We start from the raw sequence: 24,271 nt of genomic DNA, 5'->3' as shown, positions 1-24,271 counted from the left end.
CAGGGCCTTCTCTGTCCTTTGCCCCCACTCCGGAACTCTTGGAGGACTCATCTCTTTCAAACTCATATGCTGGAGCCATGGCTCTTTTGTACTGCCTTTCCGCACTACGGCCCAACTGTTCGCACTAGTGCTAGCGCCAAGAAATCGCTAAAGGGATAACCGGAAATAGAAAGCAGAGTAGTGGGAGCATGAAAAAGCATTCGAATTCCGCTTGCCCAGAAACGGGAGTGGCGACCCACGCCCATCCTCCAAAGCCACTGTCATCTGGAAACGCATGCAGTTCTAACACGTGAGCCAGACAGACTAGGAGCAGTATTATAGTAAAAAACCGGTACGCAAACGTCCAAAGAGATAGAGTTTATAATCCCAAATGGGAGATTTGGCCGAAAAGTTTGACCAAATCCCCTCTTCAGTGGCAAGGGCTGTGGGGGGGGGAAGAAGGAGGGGAGGGGGGGAGTCCCCTGCACCCTTGTTAACCATACTGTGAGCATGGGGGTTCCATGTGTTAATATTCCCGGAAAAATATTGCCATATTTTTCTGACGATATTGAGCCATGGAGTCTGCGGGGGACAACCCCTGCAATTTTTAAATGTGCGGGGGACACCCCCGCTCCCACAAATTATCCCCCCAAAAATATCACCTATGGCGAGACAAACGACCATATGTACGGCAATATTTTTGGTGGGGATAATATGTAGGGACACCAGCGTGGGTTGCGGGGGTGTCCCCCGCAGCCGATCCCGTAAAAACTAAAAATGCAATTTTTAAAAAAGGAAAGGACCCATGCAGGGCCGGTTCCCGCTAACGGAAGTGGAAGGGAACAGGCGTTGCAGGGACACAGTGAGTCAGCGGCACACAGCAAAGTGTGCCGCCCCAAGACAAGTAAGGGGGTGGGGAGGTGAAAAGTTTGAAATGATCAGGGAGAAAAGACCGAAGGTTTTTTTCTGAAAAATAACTGTCTTTTCTCCCTCAAACATTTCCACCAGGGGCTTCCAACCCCAATCCACCTGGTACGCTCTGCATCAGAACTGGCACACAAGACTTTACACAAGTCATTTGGTCATTATTTGACCATACACCTCCCCCCACCCTCATCTAGTGTGTTATATTGACTTGTGGCAGAGAGTTGGACTAGGAGGACCGAAGTTTGTAAATTATAAAAGTGTTATCGTTTCCTACCAGGTTGAAATGCAGAAAGCTACTTTTATTTTCTCCCAATGCAATAATGGTGTCCAGATTAGGACAAAAGGCCTTAACCTCTGCGGGCCGTAAGATACAGTGAGCCAGTCTCGCCCGCTTTGCCTTCTTAAGGCCCCCGAGGTCATCCTGCCGAGCTCGCGAGTGAGCCAGCTGCGTAACTTGCATAAAGTTAAGAATTCCAGGTTTGAGAAGGCAGCAAGCCAGAGTCCCAGCGAGTGTGGAGGAGGAACGAAGGTTGCACTCCTGGAAAAGCAGAAGCGGCCTTGCAGGGTATACTGCAGACCGGGAGCCTGAGTGGCCTCTAAAATTCAGGCTACATACTTATTATCATATACCCATCTTAAAATCACTGGGTGTTCCCTATTGCAAAGCAAGCCCGCTTGTACTAGAGTACAAATTGATATTGCTAAACAGGAATCAAAAGGACGCAAGCAGGAGCTAAAAAGTATCTCCTCAAGAACCGGCATGCCCAACTCTGGGGAGCGAGGAACTGGTACAGAGCGTGCCAAAAATGTGACATCCTCATGTTACTCGAACTAGAGCTTGGTCATATGATGACAAGCTTCAGAAGGCAAAGGAGTGGGAGGCTAAACGATGTCCCTCTAGCTTTTGCAAATGTACTTCCGAGACTTGCCAACAACAAAAGATACAGGGATACTCTCACCTGCTTGTAGTTGTTCCTGGACACGGATATGCTGCTTATTTGATCTAGTGAGAAATCCCACAAAACTATAACCATGCGTGTGTCAAATAAGAGCAATCATAATAATTATTTTTTTTTATTTATTTATTTTTTTTTAATGGTAGGACTTACATTTCCTTGCAATAAAACTCAGATTTGGGTAACTAACAGGAGCTTTTTGCAAGCTTTTAGATGCAAAAGCTACAAGCTACCATCAGCACTTTTCAACCAGTCATTAACACATTAAGGTCAAGAGCTTCCTATTGAAATGATCAAATGATCTGACATTACGAGGAGGTGTAACTCCTCTGCCCCCTCTAGTTGGAGTGCTGTTGAATTTGCTGGTACTGGTGTCCAGCAACAGTCACATATGTTCTTTGATCAGTGCTTCCATGTTGATGAAGCAAGGCTGCTGCTGCACAGTTCACAGTTGAAGCTCTCCCGAGACCTTGAGAAAAGCTTGAAACGACAAGCTAACCATACCTACCCTAACACCTAGCCACCTCGCCCCTGCTCCTCTGTGACTCAACTGCTCTACTATTCCTTACTGCATTAACTGAACATGCAAAAAAAGTCCTTGATCAGCGATTACTTTCACGCAAGCTCCCACCACCGGAACTCCGTTCTATCACTGATACCCGATTTCTCCATCCAACACTGCCACTCTGGTGGCCCTATATGACTATCCTTCATTCACTCTTCGTCTGACACCTACTCTCTCGCCTCAATGCCTCTCAAATCACCAATGCCAGGTCCGCTCCTACCTCTTTTGAATTCACCATCTCCAATATGGCTCTGCCTCACTCGGTTCACATGTCTCCATCTACTGCCGCTGGACCGTTCTTTGATGAACTTGGGCAACTCCTTGATTCTCTTTCCACTAAACATCACCTCATTCTCTTAGGTGACCTTAACGTTTCCTCCCCAACCACTTTCAAGAAATCTGAACTTCAGTCTTTTCTTGTTGGCCACACTCTTTCCATAACCTACCTACCCACACCGGGGGTAACTCTTTGGATCTCTTAATTCATCTCCACCTCTCTCTCTCAGCCACTAATACTACTGTCACACCATCCCCATCGGATCACTCCATTGCCTCCACCATCATCCACTTTCCACCCTCCGACCTCTCCTCACCGCATTCCTCCTTTTCTCTCGGAACTACATTTGTCACTCTCCTCCATACCCGATACCTCCTCTACCAACACTGCCTTCTCCAGCTTCCAATCCCTACTATATGACTCATTCCCCCTCCTCCCCAAGTCTCGGCATTTCAACCATGTGTCACCCCATTAATACACAGGCTTCAAACAGACATGTGTCAGCTGCCGCACAAAGAGAGGTGTACCCCTCACATGAGGACATGCAACTCTACCCCTCTACCCTGAACTGTACCCTGAACTGTCTTAAGTCACCTCTTGATAGAGCAAAAACAGAATGCTGCCTCACCCTCATTGATTCTCACTCTAATCATCCTCGCTGGCTACAAGGCAACCTAAACTCCGTCCTAAACCTGTAACTATCAACTCCACTCTGACAGCTAATGACCTAATGGAATACTTTGCTGCAAAGATTTCCAAATTAGAGACTCTTTCCTGACCTTCTGCACACCCCCTTCTCCTGCATTCTACACTCATCATCCTCTGCCTCAATCTCCCACTTTAGTCACACTAACATCTGACTAAAGAAAAGGTCCAAGCTCTAGTAGCTCTACTAATGAAGGCTAACCCCTTTTGTATACTATCAGACCCTCTTGCTCCACAGCTAGTCAATCCGAATGCCCCATTAATGGCCTCTCACCACACTGAACTCTTCAATTCCTCTTGCTTTCCCACAATTTTCAAACAGCCACGGTCCTCCCTCTCCCAAAAATGCAAGGGGCTGGCTTGAACCTACTGGCTAACTTTTGCCCTGTGTCTCTCCGCCCGCCCTACTCCAAAGTCCTTGTAAAAAGTTGAGTTCAACAGTCCTGCAAATTCGGGCATCCCTAACCTTCGAGGCCCCCTACAAGCAGGTTTCCGCTCCAGTCACTTCACGTAAACTGCTCTCATGAATGTCTCCAACTTCATCACCTCTGCTAAGTAATTCCATCTATCCTTTAGCTCAATTCACCTTGACCTGTCCACTGCCTTTGACACAGTCGATCACTTGGATCTCCTTAATACTCTCTTTTCTTGGGATTTGTATTTGTATTGATTTTTAATTTATATAGCGCTTTAATTCAAGGCGCTTTACATGAGGAACAAGAAAATACAGCAAGCAATACATAACATTAAATCTAAACCAGAAAAAAGTACAAGGAAAAATTTACATTATTTATGAGGTTAAGTGCAAATGGAGAGGGATCAGAGTGAGAGAGCGGGGGTAGGGGGTGGAGGTGGCTTCAATGGAGAAAAAGGAAGAAAAAGAAGCTAAGGGGTGAGTGGAAGAGATAGGATTTTAGAGAAGTGCGAAATGAAGGGTAGGAGGTAATAGAGCGGATGGGGAGAGGAAGGTGGTTCCAATGGAAAGGAGCGAGAAGTTGGAAGGAGCAGAAGCGGGAAGGGGCACAGGGTGAAGGAGGAGAAGAGAGAAGGAAGTGATCTGCAGAATGGAGAGAACGAGAAGGAGTATAGAAATTAAGAAGGGAGGATACATAGGGAGGGGCAAGACCATAGAGGGCTTTGAAAACTAGGCAGAGGAAGTTGAATTTGAGCTGGGAGTGAAATGGGAGCCATCCTAATGAGTTAAGCGAAGAGGCGATGGAGTCGTGAGGTGAGAGAAGGCAGAGGGAGCGGATAGCAGAGTGGTGGATGGATTTGAGGGGGGAGAAGCTCTTGCCTGGATTGAATCCTACCTGGCACCTCAACAATTCGGTCTCCTGGAAAAACAACACCTCAGCTCATTCCTCTAAGTGTTGGTGTTCTACAAGGCTCTGAGACTTGGGTCCTCTCCTCTTCACACTGTAAACCTCTGCTCTTGGGGCACTGATCTTCTCCTTTGGGTTCTCGCACCAACCCTTCACCAACGGGGCCCAAATCTTCTTCTCTTTTCCTGAACTCTCCCCGGATCGATGTATCAAAATGTCCAACTGTCCCTCTGTCAGTAAATATTGGATGGCTTTGTACTCTTGGATGTTAAACCATACCAAATCAGAGGTGCTCTTCATTGCCCAATACTCTCACCTCTTCCCCTGCCTATCCAGTTCCCACCTGCCACTCTTCCCCCCTACTCTTCTTCAGCTAGAAACCTTGGCATCATCTATAACCCTTCCCACACCTCTACTTTAATTTCCAAAACTGGAGCTCACCTCAACCTCATTAGGAAAGGAAAATCAGGCATCTCCTTCCTTTCAACACCCCCAAGCATCTCTTAACCACTCTTGTCTTCTCTAAACAGGACTATGGTGCCAGCATCCTCCGTGGTCTCTACTTTGCTTTCTGTCCCCTCGACAAGATCATTAACTTCGCTATCAGGCCTCTCTGAACTCCCTCACTTCACACCTACTTCCTCATACCATCACCAGGCTGATTAGCTGATTATGCAAAACAGGGCCAGATTTAAATGTCTTCTCATGTCTTCTCATGGTTTGCAATCTATCCATGGTAAGGCACCGCTGTATCGATCCTCTGCAAGCCTTCCCATAACCTGCGCTCTTCCTCCTCGACTACCCTTTTGGAACCTCACCCTCCCTGTGATTCTGACATTTCTCTCTTCTTGCTCCACTTTCATGGAATTCTTTTTCCCCAGATATTTGAGAAACAGTCCACACTGATGCATTCAAAACCAAATTAAAACCCTACCTCCTCGTCTCAGAGTACCCACCATGACCTACCTCTCATCTGCCTTCGAAGATTTGTCCCCCTCTCCTCCAACATGTCTCTGTCCTGCACTTTCTCTGCCTCCACTCGAGCACTTCTTCCATCATGGTCATATGCCTACCACAGCTGGCCGCATGGCCTACCTACACTTAAAAAAGTCTAATGTCGATTGGTCTTAACCTATGTAAATCCACCCATGTATTGCCCCTGGTGACTGTTCCATTTACTACCGTCCACAACCTGTGCAGACTGTCACTCCAACTCACACCATTGTAAGACACTCAGTTTCCTGTAAAATAATCTGATTTCTTATCTATTGTTCATTCTTTTATGATCGAAAGAGCATTGTTCCTTCCTGAATACATATATATATACATATATATCGCAGAGACATGGGCCCAGTCCTCAGAGGTTAGGCAGATATGAAACCAGGTGAGTGAGGAGTACCTTCTAGCACCAGACTCTTCCGGTCAGTTAAGAGCTAAACAGCACACACTCCAAAACTGCACTATGGGTCATGGAGCCGATGGCATGACCAGTCCACTCCCCCCCCCCCCACCCAATCAGCGCAGGCAACTAACACCAATTGCCTGGAGATTTATAAAGAAGTAACCCATCTGGCACGGCATCTGTGATTACTAAATGGAACGCACGTCGACATGCAAATTTAAGAGGACGGATGGATGGCCAGACTCGCCATAGAACTGCAGGGCTTTGCAGATTTTGCCGAGTCACGGTGACTTGCAGAGTGTTACCTCAGCCCTGCCGGAGCATGGGGAGGTCGCGGCAATTCTCTAGCGGCTGATCAGAGGAATTACAGCAGATGCTGTGCTCGGAATTCCACCCCAAGTACAGCGGTTCCTTTCTTTCCAGGCGCTGATGGCAAATGAGTGGCACTGTTTGTATTCAGGCTGGCGACATCGTGGTGAGGCAGAAGCAGGTTAAAGGACGCTCGGTGGCCTTGGCTCTGTGGCTTAATCTGGCGCGCCTTTCACCCCACAAAAAGCCTTGGTGAAAGACGAGATGAGGGCAGTTTGGTTTTGCAGAGGGACGTGGCCTGTTCTAGGTCTAAACGTTTTCCATTCCCTGCTCAAAGATCAAAAGCACATGGTTAGCGAGCGCTATACCTACCGTGAATGAAACTATAAACGATGCAAAGTATTAACCCGTAGAAACAGCTACTGTGCTCTGCACAGAACCCCCCATTTGTCTAAAATTGGTGGTATGATTTCATTCTGGGACAGTCCCTGCAAAACCGGGACGTCTGGTCACCCTATGATATGGCCTCGACAGGCGGAGGAATATGAGATTAGCGATTCCAGGGGCCCTTGGGCCAAATTGCATTACAATCGATCCGAAAGGGTTACATTGGGAGACAAGAACACACCTTTCAATATCGATCACTCAGACGAAACACATTTGAGACGATAACCTAGAAGGTGAACATGCCTGCTGCAGAGATCGAGGTTTAAATCTGGTGCGGGCTGGGGGAAAGTTCAGACTTTCATCCTGCTGTGGTATCGCTGCCAAACGGTGCCCCAAGTTAAGAGCATTGGGTTAGAGGATTCCCGAAAAGTTTTGGTAGCCAAAAGGGAACCGCTGTGCAGCAAAAAACCCTGGGAATTGTGCACTATGGCAAACTGCCACCCCAGGGCCCACAGGACCTTACTAAATGCAAAGCAGTCTATATTGCACCCAGCAGTTCAAGGGTCTACAAAGGGATACGTTACACGTGCAAAACAACTACTGGGCGCGCTTTTGTGCAGCAATTTGTTGAGCGTAGGGTTTATTTTTTGCATTTTTAAAGCACTCACACAGCACGCGGACCTCGAGGCATGCTTGCTCCGGCCCCAACTACCAAAACTATAGGGAGAGGCAAGATAACAGAGCAAGAATGGGGCTAAACCTGCAGGACCCAGACCCCCACTAATGGTTTCTGCACCTCATTGGGTTCTTTATCCATGCTTTTGTTTGATCACATGATGAGATGCACTGCCATTGTTCCAGGCTTCTCTTTGAAGAGGGGGGCATTTGCGCTCAAATTAATCTAACCCTATATTTTCTAATCACACATTTCAGGAATATCAGAGCATAGGGTGGTGCTTGGCTCTATGTACAACTAGCCTTTGTGACTGTGCATTGAACATGTACACTGCAGAACCAAACCAGTGAAGGACGCCCAGGTATGAAGAAAGCAGCATCACAAGTTGGGAATGCCGGAGTAGTTTGGAGTGTAAAAACGAAGACATTACAGGTTTAATTAGCACATTCTAAAATGATTAAGCCTTGGTTAATTTATATAGCATGAGAGCAATATAACAATAATGCAGCGAACACCACAGGGCTGTAAGATCTATCACTCTCTGTGCTTGCTCGGCCATGAATGGGGACCAATGCTGGAGTTTCATCCTCGGAGCCATGTGAAACCTCAGCAGAAGTTACGCCTCTTATTAGGAACCAGTCTGAGAAGGAAAGGGAGCAAGAGGGGCGAGGGTTTAATAAAGTCACCATTCCAAACAAGTAGGCGAGCCTTAGGGGACAAAGGGGGCGTTAGTCTCATTTGTCGGGGACTTGCACTATCACAGCCCTGCCATTTGGCCATTTGATTACAAACTGAATTGTCTTTGAAATCATTCAATGTATACTTACCAAAGAGCGTTCCAGTGTGTCTGACGTTCACTCCATTCCCCTAGGATAATCATTTCCTTAAAAACTAAAATTAAATCTAATGCATACCGTTATTTTGATGATCGCATTTGAAATGAATGTGGTGTTTGATAATCTGCAGCCCCGTGGCAGGATGATGGGCTGTTCGGCAGTCTTCGGGCGTTCGGCAATCTTCGGGCGTTCGGGAGTCTTCGGCTCCACGCCACCTGGCTGCCCATCACTCTGCCGCGGGGATGCAGAACATCAAACACCGGCAAAGCAACATGCGAAACCAACACGGGATCGACACTAGGCGGCTTTTGCGGCCGCATTCTTCCGAAACAGCCTGGGCAGGGGCTCTGGCACGAGTTAAGATTCAGGTCACGGTGGGAAGGGCCCCTTCAAACCTCAGCGTGATGCTGCTGTACAGGCTCCTTGCTGCCCGTCACGCGACGCCCAGCCACATTCCAAAGGTCACGCAATCCGCGCGCCCCTGAGGAAACCTCGCGCGAGACAGCGAAGCCGCCCGAGGGCATTGGCATGGATTGGCTGCGTGTTTAACACGGCTCCAGTGAGAGAAGCCAATTTGTACCAGTGTTTAATCAAGGCGGGAGGAGCGTGTTTATTCCGCCGGATAGTTGCCAAGACGCGCAGCGGATATTAAAACGAGGGGGGTATTGTTCAAGCACTTCTGTGGATACCGGACTGGGCTGTTCGCCAGGTATACCCCGCCTCTCCTCCACTGGACAGACTGAAGAGCTCATGGAATAAAGAAATAATTTTAAAGTCAGCAATTCGCCTTACCCTGAAACTAAGCCATATGCATAAAAGGGAAGCCGGGACAAACGTCTTCAGAGCTCAGCAGGCAACCACGGCACGGACATAGAGTATATGAGCCTCTGCTGCCTTACAGACCAGTCCACATTCTCGCCACAATCTTATCAGTCTGCTCTGGCACAATATGATATGATAGGTTATTTATAACGCGCTTAATACCCAGAGGTTTCTAAGCACAGACCCGGGGATCGAACCTGTGTTGCTCCGTGATGTCTTGCTTCCAAGGCGACCATGTTGCCCATGAGCTATCCCGCCCCTCCCCCCGACGATGCGCTATAATACATTGTGCAATATGTATGCTGCGTCCATCGCCACTGTAGTGGTCTTACAGTGGCTGACCTTGTCCAAATGGTGATGTATTGTGACCCCACCAAGGTGTCGTCAAACATTGGCCATGTTATTCAATAGTTACACTGCACCCATCACCACGATAGTGGTCTTACAGGACCTCACCTTTACCAAGAAGTGGCTAATTGCGACACCGCCATGGTATCGCCAGCCCGTGGTCTGGGATTAGATGTAGCAGAAAGGGTCGGAGAGCGGAGTCCAATAGGAAAGTGGGATTAGCCAATAGCCACATTGGTGGGGGGGGAAAGCTCAGAGGAGGAGTTGAGACTGTTTTTTTGGTAGCTGGGATGCGTGTTTAACTGCGATTAGTTATTGGGCAGCCAAGATAACATTTCAGCAATTTGCAGCGAGGTTTAACTGCAAAGCTTACTGTGAGGGCAGTATCTACACCCGAAGACACACAGTGCTAGAAATAGTTGGTGTGTGGTTGTAAGAAGGACTTCGAAGAGCACAAGCAGGCCGAAGTAACATGAAGGCTTGCACCATCTTAGTTTTCCAAGAAACACACAGCAAACAAGGGAGAGAAGTGGGTTTGCCAAACCAGCCGACAGATTTGTCAGTGCCCAGAGTGCGACGTGCATAGATGAATGTGTGAGGGGAGAAACAATAAGGAAATTGTTAAGACTAGATGGGAAGGAGCTTCACAAATAACACGAGCCATAATATTTTATTCCTAAACTTTGAGCTGTTATAATTCTCTGTAGCCTTTAAGGTGGTTGATCTATACAGATAAAGAATGGAATGTCCTGTTAAAGAAGGATTGAATTATGGTCCGAGAGATTGTTGTCTCCTGAGCGGCAAGGGAGAAAATATGTAGAAACTAATCGTAGATCTCAGCTTGTGGGTGAAGATATAACCTAACGGTGATTGTTGACAAAGAGCATAAGTGACATGATTTTGACTTCACAGATGGGATAATCCTTTGGATCACTTGGGCAGCAACACTCACCCACTTTCCGAGAATTTTTTTCAAAGAGTATCCTTGAAAGCTGGTTATGCAAGGCTTGGCCTAAGGCCCAACAACAATGCAGCTTAAAAAATCTGAAGTTCTTATAAGAACATTTAGTGGCCAGATGGGAAAACAGCCAAAACAATTTGATCTTTAAATTCGGGAAGCACATGTAAAGCTGGTCATGGTCGCAGGTTCAGCACTCACTTTCTTACCAATCAATTGCTTGTCTGAAGTCTTCAACGAGAAGTCTTATGATGGAACAGGCTTGCTGCTGAAAAGCACCAATTCGGGTAGATTTTACATCTCTGAGCCCTTCGCACCAAACACCTGGATTGTGCTCATTAGCAGGGATAGCTTACTGCCCAGATGCAGTCAAAACCAAGAGGAGTCTACCGCTAATATTGGATACATTTGTGCAGATATCCTAAGTGTCCCATGAAAAACACAGAAGCAAATATCAATGTGCAGGACAATTTTAATACCCACCCAGCTAGTGGGTGAGATAACACGAACATGCCCAGAGGGCATGGGGATCCCCACTCTAGGAATCATGCTCAAATGAGCACTTTAGCGAAAACTGAAACTATCGGGTTATTAAAGCAAAAATCTTCTGTTATGTGGAAAAATAAAAAAAGTCTGATGGCAGAGCAGCCGGCACAGGTTTAAACAATGGGGCTAGCTGGGAACCAATCTTAAAACACCAGAACAGCAGTTGTTAGACTTTATGATGATGTGCCATGCACCCCCCACCCTAAGTAGCCCCAAGCATATATTCAATACACCAGGAAATTAACCTCGCTCACAATTAAATGTGTTGATGTTTCATAAGACCTTAGATCGGTCCCAAAACACAAGATGAGATATATGTTTAAGTTGGGCTGCCTCTAGAAACATATTTCAGCTGCTCAACAAGGCTGAAATATGCCTTGCCTACGGATGCTTGTGGTCTCGTGCATGAGGGATGTGACCTAGCAGTTCGAGCTAGGCTGCCTCTTTTGGGGTTGGACCAAGCCCAATTTGTATATGGTCTTTTCCTCTTTCTGTAATAGTTGGCAGGCAAAAGAACATGGTTTGCAGGGTTGCCCAAAGCAATGCCAGAGGTTGAGATTAATTCTAAACCTTCCAGCCATCACCTTTTGTTTTTCTATTGAGTTGTAGTCCTGTTTCGTGCTAGATTTAGATTCTGATCTAGTATACTGAGAAAGTTGATTTGACTGTCCAGTTCAGGGAGGGACAGAAGTGGGCAAAGGGAGAGGAAATGGAGCTTCCATTAAACTATTTCAAATACTATTGCTTAGAGAGCCAACCTACCTGCAGGATTTCTAAGGCACTTCTACTGTGTTGATGTATGTCACGTTACATTATATGCATACTGAGGCTGAGCGCTACAAAGCTACTCCCACACATGTATTGGAAAGCTCAAAGAACTTAGTGTCCTTATCACATCTGTATATAGTCAAAGAATGGCAGGCAAGCAAAGGCAAATGTAAAACGAAAACAGCCCCTTGCCTTTGAACAAAATGATTAATTCCAAAGAACTAACTAACCCTTTGCGCCACAATCCACAGTATATAAATGCCTTTATAATTCTAAGAAGCAGAACATTGTAAGGATTTAAGAATACATGCGGATCATGCCGTTACTCTAAACCCATATTGTTGGGCATGAACTGTACCAGAACAGCCATTAATATACATTCAATTAAAGTTAAGCTGGAACTTCAGCCTTCAACCTTTTGTAAATGATGCACATATGACAACTTTACAGGTATAGGGAAGAATGTTGTTTTTGGATCCCACATGGGATAGATTACTTGGATCAAATTGGAAGCCCTGAAGAAGACCATTCTGAATATGGTCGAAACAGGTGTCGGCAGATTTTGCCTTGTTTGACTAACCATGAAAATCGTGTACTTCCTGGATACCACCAGGGGGCGTGGAAGAAGATGGCCGCTAGAGAGGAGCTCCGCACTTGGCCTTGAAACAAAGTAATATAGAGGTCCCGACATTACTAGCGTGGACACCTGGAAGGTTATCGGAGTGTTGAGGAGTCGAGCCCCCAACCCCAGAGCCCCGATTGTAGTGCGAACAGTGAGAGACAGATCCAGCCCCGGACCGCTGCAGGGTTGCAATCTTGGGAGTGCAGACTGCAAAGCAGAGTGACCTACACGCCCACCCACGATCCATGGAAAGGACCGCGGCAGTGGTGCAGGGAAGACTGGAGGATCCGGGGAGGAGACTGCAAATCTCCCTCCCCGCCTGCAAGCCTAGGTGATAAGAAGCACCAGCACCGTTGAGCACCCGACGGAGAGGGCGGCAGGGAGAGGACCCGGTAGAGGAGGTGCTCCTTACCCGCAATACAATGCCGCAGACTGTTGGAGAGTGAAGTGGTGAACCCGATATGCCCCGGCCCGTTGGCAGCCCCTGGCCCGTAGTGACCTCTGGTGAAGGATCGGGGGGTGCGGCCCAGACCAGCTGGAAGTGTGAAGAGAGCAGTAGTGGCCCAGACAAGACCCGAGCCCAGTGGGGGCCCCAGACCCACAGCGCCCCGTGGCAGAGGAACAGGACAAGTGGTCCGGTTCCACCAGTATAGCCCCCTGGACCCACAGCAAAGTTGCAGCAAAGGCGGCCATACCCTGGTGAAGCCCTGGGAGAGCACAGAGGCCTGAAGAGGACTTCTAAGAGGTGAGGAGTGGGCCCAGAAAGGACTTGGTTGAAGTGGCCTTACCGGCCACAAAAGTGATGAAGCCCCACATACCCGACAAGGCAGAGCAAGAGGGCACCATGGCAGATGTGGTTGGGGCCAGACATGATGGGGCCCTGGGTGGCATACACCAGGATATCCACGCTGTCCTCATGGAGTTATGAACATTTCGGGCAGAGGTCCAGGGTTCACTGGGGGCCCTCACGGAAAGAGTCAAAAAGGTGGAGGGCCGGGTGGAGGCACTGGAGCACCCACAGAAGACACAGTGGATGTCGAGGTAGAGATAAGGCTAAAGAAGCTTGAACGAAGGGACAGAGTAGTCCGGTGCAATGTGGATGACATTGAAAACAGGGAAAGGAGGAATAACCTGCGTATTTGGGGGCTCACCGGCAGAGACACGGAAACGCCACAAGACCTGGAGAAGCCCTTATAGTGGATGCTTCGCAACCTACTAGAGGCCCCAGCAGAGAGAGACATCAAATTCGATGGGGTCCACCGGGGCGCAGTGTCTGGCGAGGGACTGCGCTCACTGGTGGCAATGTACCACTATTCCAGCGACAAGGAGGAAATCTTGCAAGAGGCACGCAAGCTGGGCGTGATAGAATGGGAAGGAGTCCAGGTAAAAATGTATCAAGACCTATCAGTTTATACCCTGGACCAACGCCGAAAATGTAGAGCCCCAACGAGATAACTCCAGGAAAAGGGGGTGAGATATTGCTGGTGCTTCCCCTTTGCACTGGCCTTTGAGCTTAAGCGGGTGAATTAGGTCTTACACCAGGGAAAAGAAGCAGGTAACCTCCTTAAGGAATTGCAGAGTGAAGAAGCGCAACCAGAAAGGGCACGTCAGTGCCAGCTGAGGGAGCGTTTCAAGAATATAGTTGCCCAGCCTAAGGAACACAGGAAGAAGGGGAGCCACAAGACGAACGAGAAAGCTCAGGGTGCATCAGTCACCGCCTCCAAAATGAACGGGGATGATGAAATTATGACCCAATGGAGGGGTCATGAACAAGACTGTTGTCCTCCCGCCTACTAGTCAGGGTAGAGAAGGCAATGCCCACCACTAGCCTCCACAAACCCTGGTGACCTGGAGATATCCAGGTGTCTCTACCTAGTTGGGCTATATGCCCTGAGTTTTCACAATTTCATTGTGGGAGTTTTGTCATGGGGTAGACAGGGTGGGGGGAGAAAAAGAGGAGGAGGGAGGGCGGATCCAGCACACACACACACACACACACACACACACAGTGGGAGCAGCGGGTGCTCCAAGCGGGCGGAGGCTTCTGGTTTTGAAGAATTGCCCAGAAAAGGAAACGGTTGAGCTAAAAGTGGCAACTCGTAATCTTAAGGGTTTTAACTTCCCAAACAACAGTCACTGACATATATATGTCTCCAGTTATCCGTCTTGTTTCTACAGGAAACGCACTTTAGGCAAGGAATGGAGCGGCCATTGAGGAGAGGGGTGGTGGGGCAAATGTTTTGGGCTCCTGATAAAGACCATAAAATGGAAGGGGTGGGAATTGTGTTGGCAAGATCCTTCCAGATAAAAGGGCTCCAGGTTAAGACTGGGTTTGGCGGGGGGGGGGGGGGAATTCCTCACTCTCAAGGGACAGGTAGATGCAGTAATGTTCGCCCTGGTCACTGTCTACGCACCGAATGTGGGCCAGTTACCCTTCTTAAGAAGTATCCTTGAGCATTAGAAGAATGGGGGGTGGGACTCATGATAGTAGGGGGGGAATTTTAACCTAGTGGCCGACCCGAGGTTGGATTGGTGGTCAGCGAGAGGAGGTGCGGCCATGCAAAATGGGAAAAGAGAATAGGGACTTTGCTAGCTTCCTGGAAGATGACTTCTGCGTTGATGTTTGGAGGGCTTCCCACCCTCCTGCGGGTGGCTACATTCTCTTTTCGCCAACCCCACATGGTCTATACTAGGATCGACCTGCTCATCCCGAAAGAACAGATGAGGGACACTGCCCCCCCCAAGGTAGAAACAGTCACGTGAGCGGAGCATGAGATGGTCATTGCTTCATTGCAGTTCGACACTAAAAGAAAGGCTACCCCAGGATGGTGCTGTAATGACGTCTAGCTTAGAGACACAGTTGTCGGAGTTTCTGGGAAAGGAGATCTGCTCATTCTTCGAGACCAATAATACAGGGGAAGTCCACCCCAATCTGGTGTGGGACGCTGCCAAGAAAAAGCGGGAAAGGGGGCTCATTAAAAACAGATTACGAGAGGAAATCCAGGGGCTCAGGGCAAGGCTGACTGGGAGATTCGGTGACAGGACAGCCCTATTGCAAGATATTCGAGACAAGAGACAGTCATTACATGCTACAGTAATGGGGGAGGTAGTCGAGAAAATGAGATATGCCCAACAATGGTACTTTGAAAAAGGGGACTGGGGGGTTCACTGCTTGCCAACAGGGTCCGGGTAGTAGAGGGGACAGGCAGGTGGAAAAGATCAGGGACAAAGATGGGGGACGGGCGGGACTGCAGGAAGGGATCCCTGGATGCTTTGCGGAATACTATGAGGCACTACAGAAAAGCCCCAGATCGAGGGGAAGAAGTGGTTAAGGCATACTTGGAAAGACTGGCAAACCCGAAGCTCTCCACGGAAGCCAAGATTACAGCAGAGGTAGTAGTGACAGCAGTAGTGAAATTGAAGGCCGGCAAAGCCCTGGGAGACGATGGGTATACTGCAGATTTTTATAAGCAATTTCAAGAATTACTGGCAGGACAGCTGGCAAAGGTCTTCAATACTCATTACTGATAGCGGTGAGGTCCCCCCCCTCCTTTTTAGAAGCAAGAATAGTAGTAATACCAAAACCGGGGAAAGACCTGATGTATTGTCCGGCATACAAGCCCATCTCGCTCCTCAATGTCCATGCCAAGCTTTTTGCACAAGTATTGGCAACAAGGTTGGAAAGATACCTCCCGAAGCTGATCAACCCCGATCAGACAGGTTTTATCAGGAAAAGGCAGAGGGCAGACAACCTGCAAAAAAAAAACACCACGTGCTGCACTCGCCTGGGGTCAAGGAACAAGGAGCACTGATAATATTGCGCAACACCAAAAAGGCCTTTGACTGCGTTAGCTGGTCGTTCTTGCGGGAGGTTTTCGCATCGGTAGGAATGGGAGAGAAATAGGCAAACTGGGTCTCGGACCTATATTCAAGTCCAAGGGCGAAAGCTGTACTAAATGGGGCGGAATCACAACTGTTCAGGCTGGGAGAGGCACTCGACAGGGCTGCCCATTGTCGCCTCTCCTATACGCGCTGTTAATGGAACCATGGGTAATAGATGTTAGGCGGATAGCCAGATCCATGGGGCCCGGGTGGGAGCAATGGTATATAAACCTAGTCTTTTCGCGGATGGCGCCCTCCTATACATAACACTCCCAGGTGTCCCTCCCGAGATTATTAGACTGGCTGGAGGTCTACAGGCAACTATCCAGGTTCAAAGTGAATCTCAATAAATCAGTGGGCCACCCGGAGAGACCAGATTGGAGAGTACACAAAGGAACTGGTGTTTAAAGTTACAAGCAATGGGTTTCGGCACCTAGGGGTGCAGATCCCAAGGGACCTTGGTAATCTGTTCAGTAAAAACACTCCCCTCCCCCCCATGGGATAAAGTTAAAAACAGATCTCGACCGATTGTCCAGGTTTAACCGGTCCTGGATGGCTAGACTAGATGGAAGTCCTCACGAAATTCCTCTTCCTGTTCCAAATGCTCCCAATAGTGGTTCCCCTGGCCTTCTTAGAGATGGTCAAACGAAGACTTCTGCAGTTCTTGTGGGCAGGGGAAAGGCCCAGGATAGCATATAAGACACTTAAAGGACAAGGCACTTCCCGACCTGGAGACCTACTATAAGTCAGTCCAGCTACAGATACTCATTGACCATTTACAGCCGCAATCTGAGAAACAATGTGTTGCCATGGACAATTCGATTTTCAGCACAGTCTCTCTGGGTGAATGGCTGTGGGTGCCCCAGAAGGAGATCCTGAATAGGGTGCTGCTGCATCCCCTGCTAGCGATGATGTGGTCGATTTGGAAGGAGGGAAGCAGGATTAGATGGATCACGACATGGCCTTCCCCACTAAGTTGCATTTGGGCCCCCACTAAGGAATCTGATAGCGGAACCCCTGCAATTTGAGAAATGTTATGAGGCTGGCTCAGTAGAGCGGGTCAGATGTGGGAGAAGGGGGGGGGGGTCCCATATATTGGGGCACTGGAGAACTGTCTCCCCATTTCGCTATTTACAGTTGAAGGGCGCTCTTCACGACACGGGATGGGGAAATAATTTGCGGATGGACCACGTAACATTTAAATTATTACTTTTGCAGGGCAGAGACAGGAAGGGTTGTATAGTGAGCCTCTATAAGGCATTGCTAATGGCAGACCTCATACAGTGCCCAGCAGCCGGGGGACAATGGGCCAGGGATTTTCAGCCAGAGATGCCCAGTGAGTTAAGGGGGACTACATGCAAAAGGGTCACACATTTCACAAGCTCCATCCAGGCGATCAAAATTCTTCATCGGTGCCACCACCGATCCGCCCTTCTGGCTAAAATGTACCCAGGTGCAGGCTTGCGGTGCTGGAGATGCCGACACCCTTGCATAGATTACTATCACATGTGGTGGGGTTATTCCCATATACAGATTTATTGGGGGGAGGTCCTCTCATGGATTAAGGGGATTGATGGGATTTCACGGCAACTGTCCCCATGGGGCCTCTTGTTTGGGGGAATGGCATAAAAATGAAGGGGGAAGACCAGTGAAAATCACATGAACCGCACCATGATGGTAGCAGCCAGGTGTATGTGGCACAATTTTGGAAACGGAACAGAACTCCCCCCTCCCACCCCCACGGAAAAGGAATGGTTGTGGAAAGTAAAGGGGAATTTATGAAATGGAATATTTGACGTATATCCTCAATGTGTTCAGGGTCAAGATTGGAGAGATGTGGTTACCCTTTTTTGCTAAATATGGCAGCTAACTGGATGGACAGGCCGAATTAGGGAGGGAAAGCAATGGAAATGAAGCTGCCTCTAACCGCTGATAGTTTAATGTTGTTCTAGGGGCTGGGTGCCGGAGGGGAGGGGGGCAGAGACATACTGGGAGTCGCGACTAGCAATCTGTTAATCTCTGCATTGTCCTTCTCCATGTTATAAAATGCTGATAAAACTTGATTTTCAAAAAAATAAAATTGTATAAAGGCCCGTATATACTGTGAATTGTGGCGTAAAGGGCTAGTTGGTTCTTTGGAATTAATAACGTTACATTATATGTTTATGCTACTGTATTACAGTCAATCATAATTCCTTTAGTCAAGATTGTGTCTTGGGGGACATAGCAAAGATAATAACAATCATACTAAGAAGTACACCCAAAATAGAATTTTAAACATTGTAATAAGTAGTAAAAAAAGTCATAAAACAATAAAAACTCAGCATCAATGCTCCCAACATTCATAAAACCTTCTATTCATTGGCTAAAAACAGTTATATCATGACCGTATATGGTTATTTCAATACCCTTTTCCTCTGTAGCCAGGCTCTATGAATGCATCGGGCCATAGCAAAAACTACAGGCAAATCGGAAGGCTGCATCAAAAAGTACATGGCAGATTTTAGTGTACGAACGCCAGCCTCCTGTAGTATAGGCCTCAAATACTTGCGCCTCAGCCGAGTAGTCGAAGGGCAAGTTAACAGATAATAGGAGACAGTTTCTTGAACAAGACCACACAATGGGCATAGCTCAAAATCATGTCCCTTCTATGAGGATGCAAAGACTGCAACTGGGAGAATACCTAACATAAAGCAGGCATACAATGATTTCTCGTATGCAGGGGAAATTACATCCAAATAAGCTTTAAACACCATCATTGGCTTTTAATTAAAATACTCAGGACTCAGCTTCTACCTGAAGGCGTCTAGCAGTAGCCGTTGCGATGTCTAAGACCTTATTAGTGATTTTAAAGCAGCAAGGTCAGACAAAGAAATAGACTGTGGATCTGCTCAGAGTTCGGCAGCATTTCGCGCCTACAAACACTTGTGTGCAGGTGCGTTATAAATGACATATCATCTAATTTAGTTCAAAGAGCATTTTCTTAACGTGAGCCAGCCATTTCAAACTGCTCCCCCCTTCCCCATCCAATGATGAAAGATGTAACATTGCATCCCTGTACTGGCTCACATCTGGTTGAGTCCATATTCTGACCCAGAACAGCACCGGCTTACTCATAGCTTCCACGTCAACTAGGCGAGTACCAAGTTCATGGTGAGTCAGTGCTGTAGGGGCACTCCGGGGAAGTAAGAATAATTTATTCAGAAATGTATTTTCTCCTATGACCCATTTCCCAGCATCAGAGTGTCCCCAGAACTGTGCACCATACAGTGCTGCAGGCAAAACTTGCCTGTTGTATACGTTTAATGCCGGGGATATGGCGCCACTCCTGTGTCGCTTATTAAAAGACAGGGTAGCTCTTCATACTTTTCTAGGGTTAAAGCAGCCTCATCTACCTCGTCCACCCATCCAGAGGTCTCATGGAACCTCACTCCCAAACAGTCGAAGCAACCAACCTGCTCAATTGGAACACCCCCACATCCATTCTGATTGCCGCAAATTTTGTAGATTGTGGTCTAAATACCATTGATTTGGACTTGCTGGTGTTCAGTTCCAGCTGCAAGTCTTCACACTTGCCCCAAAAAATAGCTATTGATTTCTGCAGACCGCGCTTTGTGATGGCAATCAAAACCACATTGTCTGCATAAAATAGAGATGGAAAACTAACCGAGGAGATTTTCGAGCAGTCCTGAGCCCCACTTGCCAAAGCATCTAAAATGTCATGGATATAGATGTTGAATAATAGTGGGGCCAGGGCGCAGCCCTGTCTAAAACCCCTCACAACCTCAACGATGCTAGTTAGCTCCACGCCGACCACATACTGAACACATGCCTGGGTCTCCAAGTAAAGTTTACAGATTATAGAAATCAAATAGAGGAGCCTTACGTGCCAATGAAATCTGCCACAGTTTTTTTTGTTTACTTTTATTTTTGGTGGCAGAGGTTTACAACAAACACGCATGTTAAAGCGAATGATGCATCCAATATACACATGAACAGCATTGCAGTAACTACAAAGGCAATAGCATAGCACACGGGGAATTAGTAGAGCATAGTGTGTCATAGCGATCAAGTAATTTCCAATGGGGCTGGAGATGAGCCACTCGCAGATGTTTCAGAGTCTATGATTGTTGAGGAAGCTGTTGAATGCCGTCCATATGTCCTTGGGGCGGAAGTGAGCAGGGAGCATAATAATTTATTCTTCTTCTCAGTTTCGAGACCATGTGAGCAAGCTTAGCCACTTTTAAACGTCGGGGGGAGAGGTGCTCTTCCTGCTTTGAAGTATATATTTTAGTTTTACCCTGGAGACTGTGACGAAAGCGGTCATTAGATCCAAAAAATAGGACATACACCTTCATCTTCCACAGCACAGTATACCATTTGAGAACAAAATAAAACATTGGTCCACTGTACCTCTACCCATCCTGAAACCTGCTTGGAGGTCACTATTAATACTGTTGCTGTCCGTCCCCCAGACCTGTAGGGGGTTTAATATAACCTTTCCAAACAGCTTCCCTGAGCCGTCTAAAAGGGAGATTGGCCTATAATTAGACGGGATGTCCCTACTACCTTTCTTGTACAGGCGAACCATCACTGCATTATGCAGGATTCAGGATAATCTCCCTGTAACAGGACAGCATTAAATAATTTACACAGCACAGGTGCCAAAACAGAAATCTCGTCCTTGAATAAATCAGAAGGAATTAACTCAGCACCTGCAGCCTTCCCAATTTTCAAAATAAGAATAGTATCCACTACCTCTTTTTCCGCGGTAGTAGGTATTTCTGTAATTGCCAGATTGTGCGTGATCTCTGGGTGGGACAATGTAGAAGGTGTGCAACAGAGATCCGAGAAGTGTGACGTCCAAGCTTCTCCAGTTATACAACAGCCCAAAAACCGCTCGCCCTTCAATTCCCTGTCTGTTACCTTTTTCCAAAATAGAACAGTGTCCCTGCATTGCAGGGCGTTGCGAAGGGCCTCCCACTTTTCCTCAACATAAGCTTTCTTTTTACTATCAAATTCTTGTAGCTCGCTCTTAATTGACATAGCTTAACTCTGTCCGCCCTCGGTTCGGAGGCAACACGTTTTTCTATTTCTCTCTTGGCCGCACCACAGGCGCCATCATACCAACTATCAAGTCTCAGCGCTTTCCGATTATACTTTGTCCGACGAGACAGTAACTTGGGGAAGAATGTTAAGTATCAGTTTTTCGAACTGTACCAAGATTACCGGATCTGCTAAATAGAGTTCATAAATAGTTCTTAAATTATCAACTATCGAAAGGTAGATGAGGGTTTTGCTTAGAGGGACATAAGATTGACCCACTTCACTGCTTTACGTGCATGGCCTATGACTTCCATCTGCTGTGTATCAGGAGTGGCCTTGATGGTATCTGCCCCAAAGTGATTCTCCCTTCCTTCGACATACAGATCGTGACAAATGGTCATTTCCTGATCGTTTGAAAATCCTAAACGCCCTGATTCTCTCCCAATCAGCTGCCGAGACAAAGATACAATCAATTAAAGATTTACCTGCCTGTTAGTGGATATATGTGTGTGTGTAGAAGGTCAGGGTTTTGATGGGCGCTGGTAGAGCTGTGGGTAGCCCCATTTATCTAAACTGGCGAGTGGCTCATGGGAGTACTGCAAGGTCAATCATTGCCTTTTTTTGGCTTGGTTTATATGAAGGCACGCACGCAGAAAGATTATCTTATGGAGGCTACAAATACGTTTATGAAGAAAAGTTTACCCTGGAAATCAGTCTTATTGGAATAAAAAAAAGGACAAAAGAGGTTAAATGGAGGTCGGAGGGGAGACTGCCCACCAGGGAACGCTAGAATACGCAGAGAGGCAAAAAGGTAAGGATAGAAAAAGAAACGGCATTGCGATGCAAATAGGACAAGAGAAACTGATTTGGATGAAGCAGGCCAGAGAGCCGGGGTATATAGAAGGAAGAAGGAGTGTGCTTTATTAGAGATCAGATGGAGAGACAATTACGAGAACGTTTAGCTGGTTTAAAAGCAAGGCGTTTACTCAATCGCAGTATCCAGTCCTGGAGATGCATGGTACCAGATCCATGTAATGTGTGGTTGCTTGATATGTGCTCAAGATGGCCCTTGTATTTTGGAGGCTTTTACCAGTTTCGTTATAAGAAGCCATCCCTGTATCCAGGGAGGAAGCAAGTTTTGCTCAGCCAGCTGCACAGATGCATCGGTGCCAAGATTTGGGCGTGAAGATGTTTGCACTGGGAAAACATGGGGTAAGGGGTACAGAAGGGGAAGAATCATCATGCTGGATTTGGGTTCTATTAAATTAGCTTCTGCAAGCAAAGACCCGATTGAAATCCATTGTGCGTCAAAGTGCATGAGATATAAGATATGCTAGTAATATACTCCTAGAATAGGACTGCAGTAAGGTAGGAAAGTCTGCCTGGAGTCACAAGAGGTAAGCAGATTGACCTTGGCATCGAACTGTAAACCTCCATATTCAGATAATTGGAATATAGTGTATTCGCACCCGGGGCCATCAGCCAGTCAGGTGGCTCGAAAGGCGGAAGAGAATAGACATTCTCTGCCCGCTGCTTCCAGCCACCCGAGGCCCTTGCCCAGGTGGTGCCATTTTTGTGGGGGAGGCAACAGGGAGCCGGTAACTGCACACAGCCATAGCTGAGGCCCTTGCTACCTTAGCTCAGCTGGCAGGATGTTACCAGCCATGTCTGCCCCCCTGCCAGGGGCGTGAAAGTCATAGTATACCCGCTGTCTGTATTTAACATATGTACAATACTACGTAAATCAGGCCTGTAAGCATTGTATGAGAATAAATATGTGCTAAGGTGCGGACTAAGTCGGCCTAGTCCTGATGTTAGGTGTGCAAGAAGTCCATTCTAGGTAGGATGAGGAAGATCCTCCCAGTTTATTTTTAGAAAAGAGGTGGACCGGTAGCGTCAGTTGCAAGGATGACTTCAGTGTACGGGAGGGATTGTATGATGAGTTTTTCTCAAAGGTTCTGGTTCTGATCCATGCACAGCTCTGAAAGTAAGAGAAAGGGTTTGAAAGCTTCTCCTCCCTACTGGAAGCCAGTGGAGGGAGACCAGGACTAGAGAGATGAGCTATCTGCATCCAGGGTGCAGTAGCAATCGTGCATGCGGCTGCGTGTTAGACTCTGGAGTATGCAGGGGCTTCCAAGAAGAGATTGTTGGTATGGTTCATTCTAGAGGTGTGGATCGCATTTATGGCAGTGTATTTCTTGGGAATGCCAGAAAGGGGAAGATTCTCCAAATATCCAAACGCTTGGCTGGCTACTGCTGTCATTTGTGGGCCAAGAGTATGGTCTACATCTATTACGAGTCCTGACTTGTGGTGCAGGGGAGAGGATGAATGCTTTATTTCAATTGTCTATCAAGAAAGGAAATAAGGTAGGTTTGCCAGCCAAAGTATTTCATTTTTTTCTGGGTTTAGTAGTCTGTAGTTGTGTGTAATACATACAGTGTTTTTTCATGCAATCCTCACGTTAATAGAGCGCATCCAATAATTACTAATTTGTAGGAGAAACAGTGTCATCTGCATAGTTGTTGACTGAAAGATGTCGACCGGGTTCAAAACTTGGTCTTTGGCTGGATCCTCCCTTTGGCAGAGTGCCTCCCCCAAAGCAAGGGCAGAGCACCAGCTCCACTTGATTGGGCATGGCCCAATAAGAGAACGCAATTATACTGACACAGGAATTTGATATCCCTGGTGTCAGCTCGGTGAGCAGGGCCCGGTTATGACCAGACTGATGTGTACTGGTGCCTGGTCAGTCTCCAAATTTGCCAAGTGTAACAACGGACAATATCCGGTCTTTTGTTCTTCCGCTGGAAGGGCAACACCTTCCTCCCAGGGCAGAGGACCGCTCACCAGGAGATCTCCTGGGAGTCAGTGCTTAAAAGGCAGCACTGATCAAGCCATGCCCATCATCTGTTTACACGTTTAAAACACCGACTAGGGTTC

General features: G+C 47.4%; 1 protein-coding gene across 3 annotated transcripts in view; it reads right to left on the bottom strand.

Annotated features, from left to right (window-relative positions):
• NQO1 (NAD(P)H quinone dehydrogenase 1) overlaps positions 1 to 24,271 on the bottom strand; it is a 182,823-nt gene that overhangs the window by 96,331 nt on the left and 62,221 nt on the right. The window contains exon 1 of one of the 3 annotated variants that reach the window (XM_069635521.1): positions 8,420 to 8,443. The exons of 1 other annotated variant lie outside the window; for it this stretch is intronic. The gene's annotated coding sequence lies outside the window, so the exon portion shown is untranslated. Of the gene's footprint in view, positions 1 to 8,332; positions 8,355 to 8,419; positions 8,444 to 24,271 lie in introns of those variants that run through there. One more of the 3 variants, XM_069635520.1, reaches the window with a different exon arrangement.

This window comes from Ambystoma mexicanum, chromosome 1q (assembly GCF_040938575.1).
Source record: "Ambystoma mexicanum isolate Mex_15411 chromosome 1q, UKY_AmexF1_1, whole genome shotgun sequence".
NCBI classification, from domain to species: domain Eukaryota; kingdom Metazoa; phylum Chordata; class Amphibia; order Caudata; family Ambystomatidae; genus Ambystoma; species Ambystoma mexicanum.
This window is presented reverse-complemented; position numbering and strand designations above follow the sequence as displayed.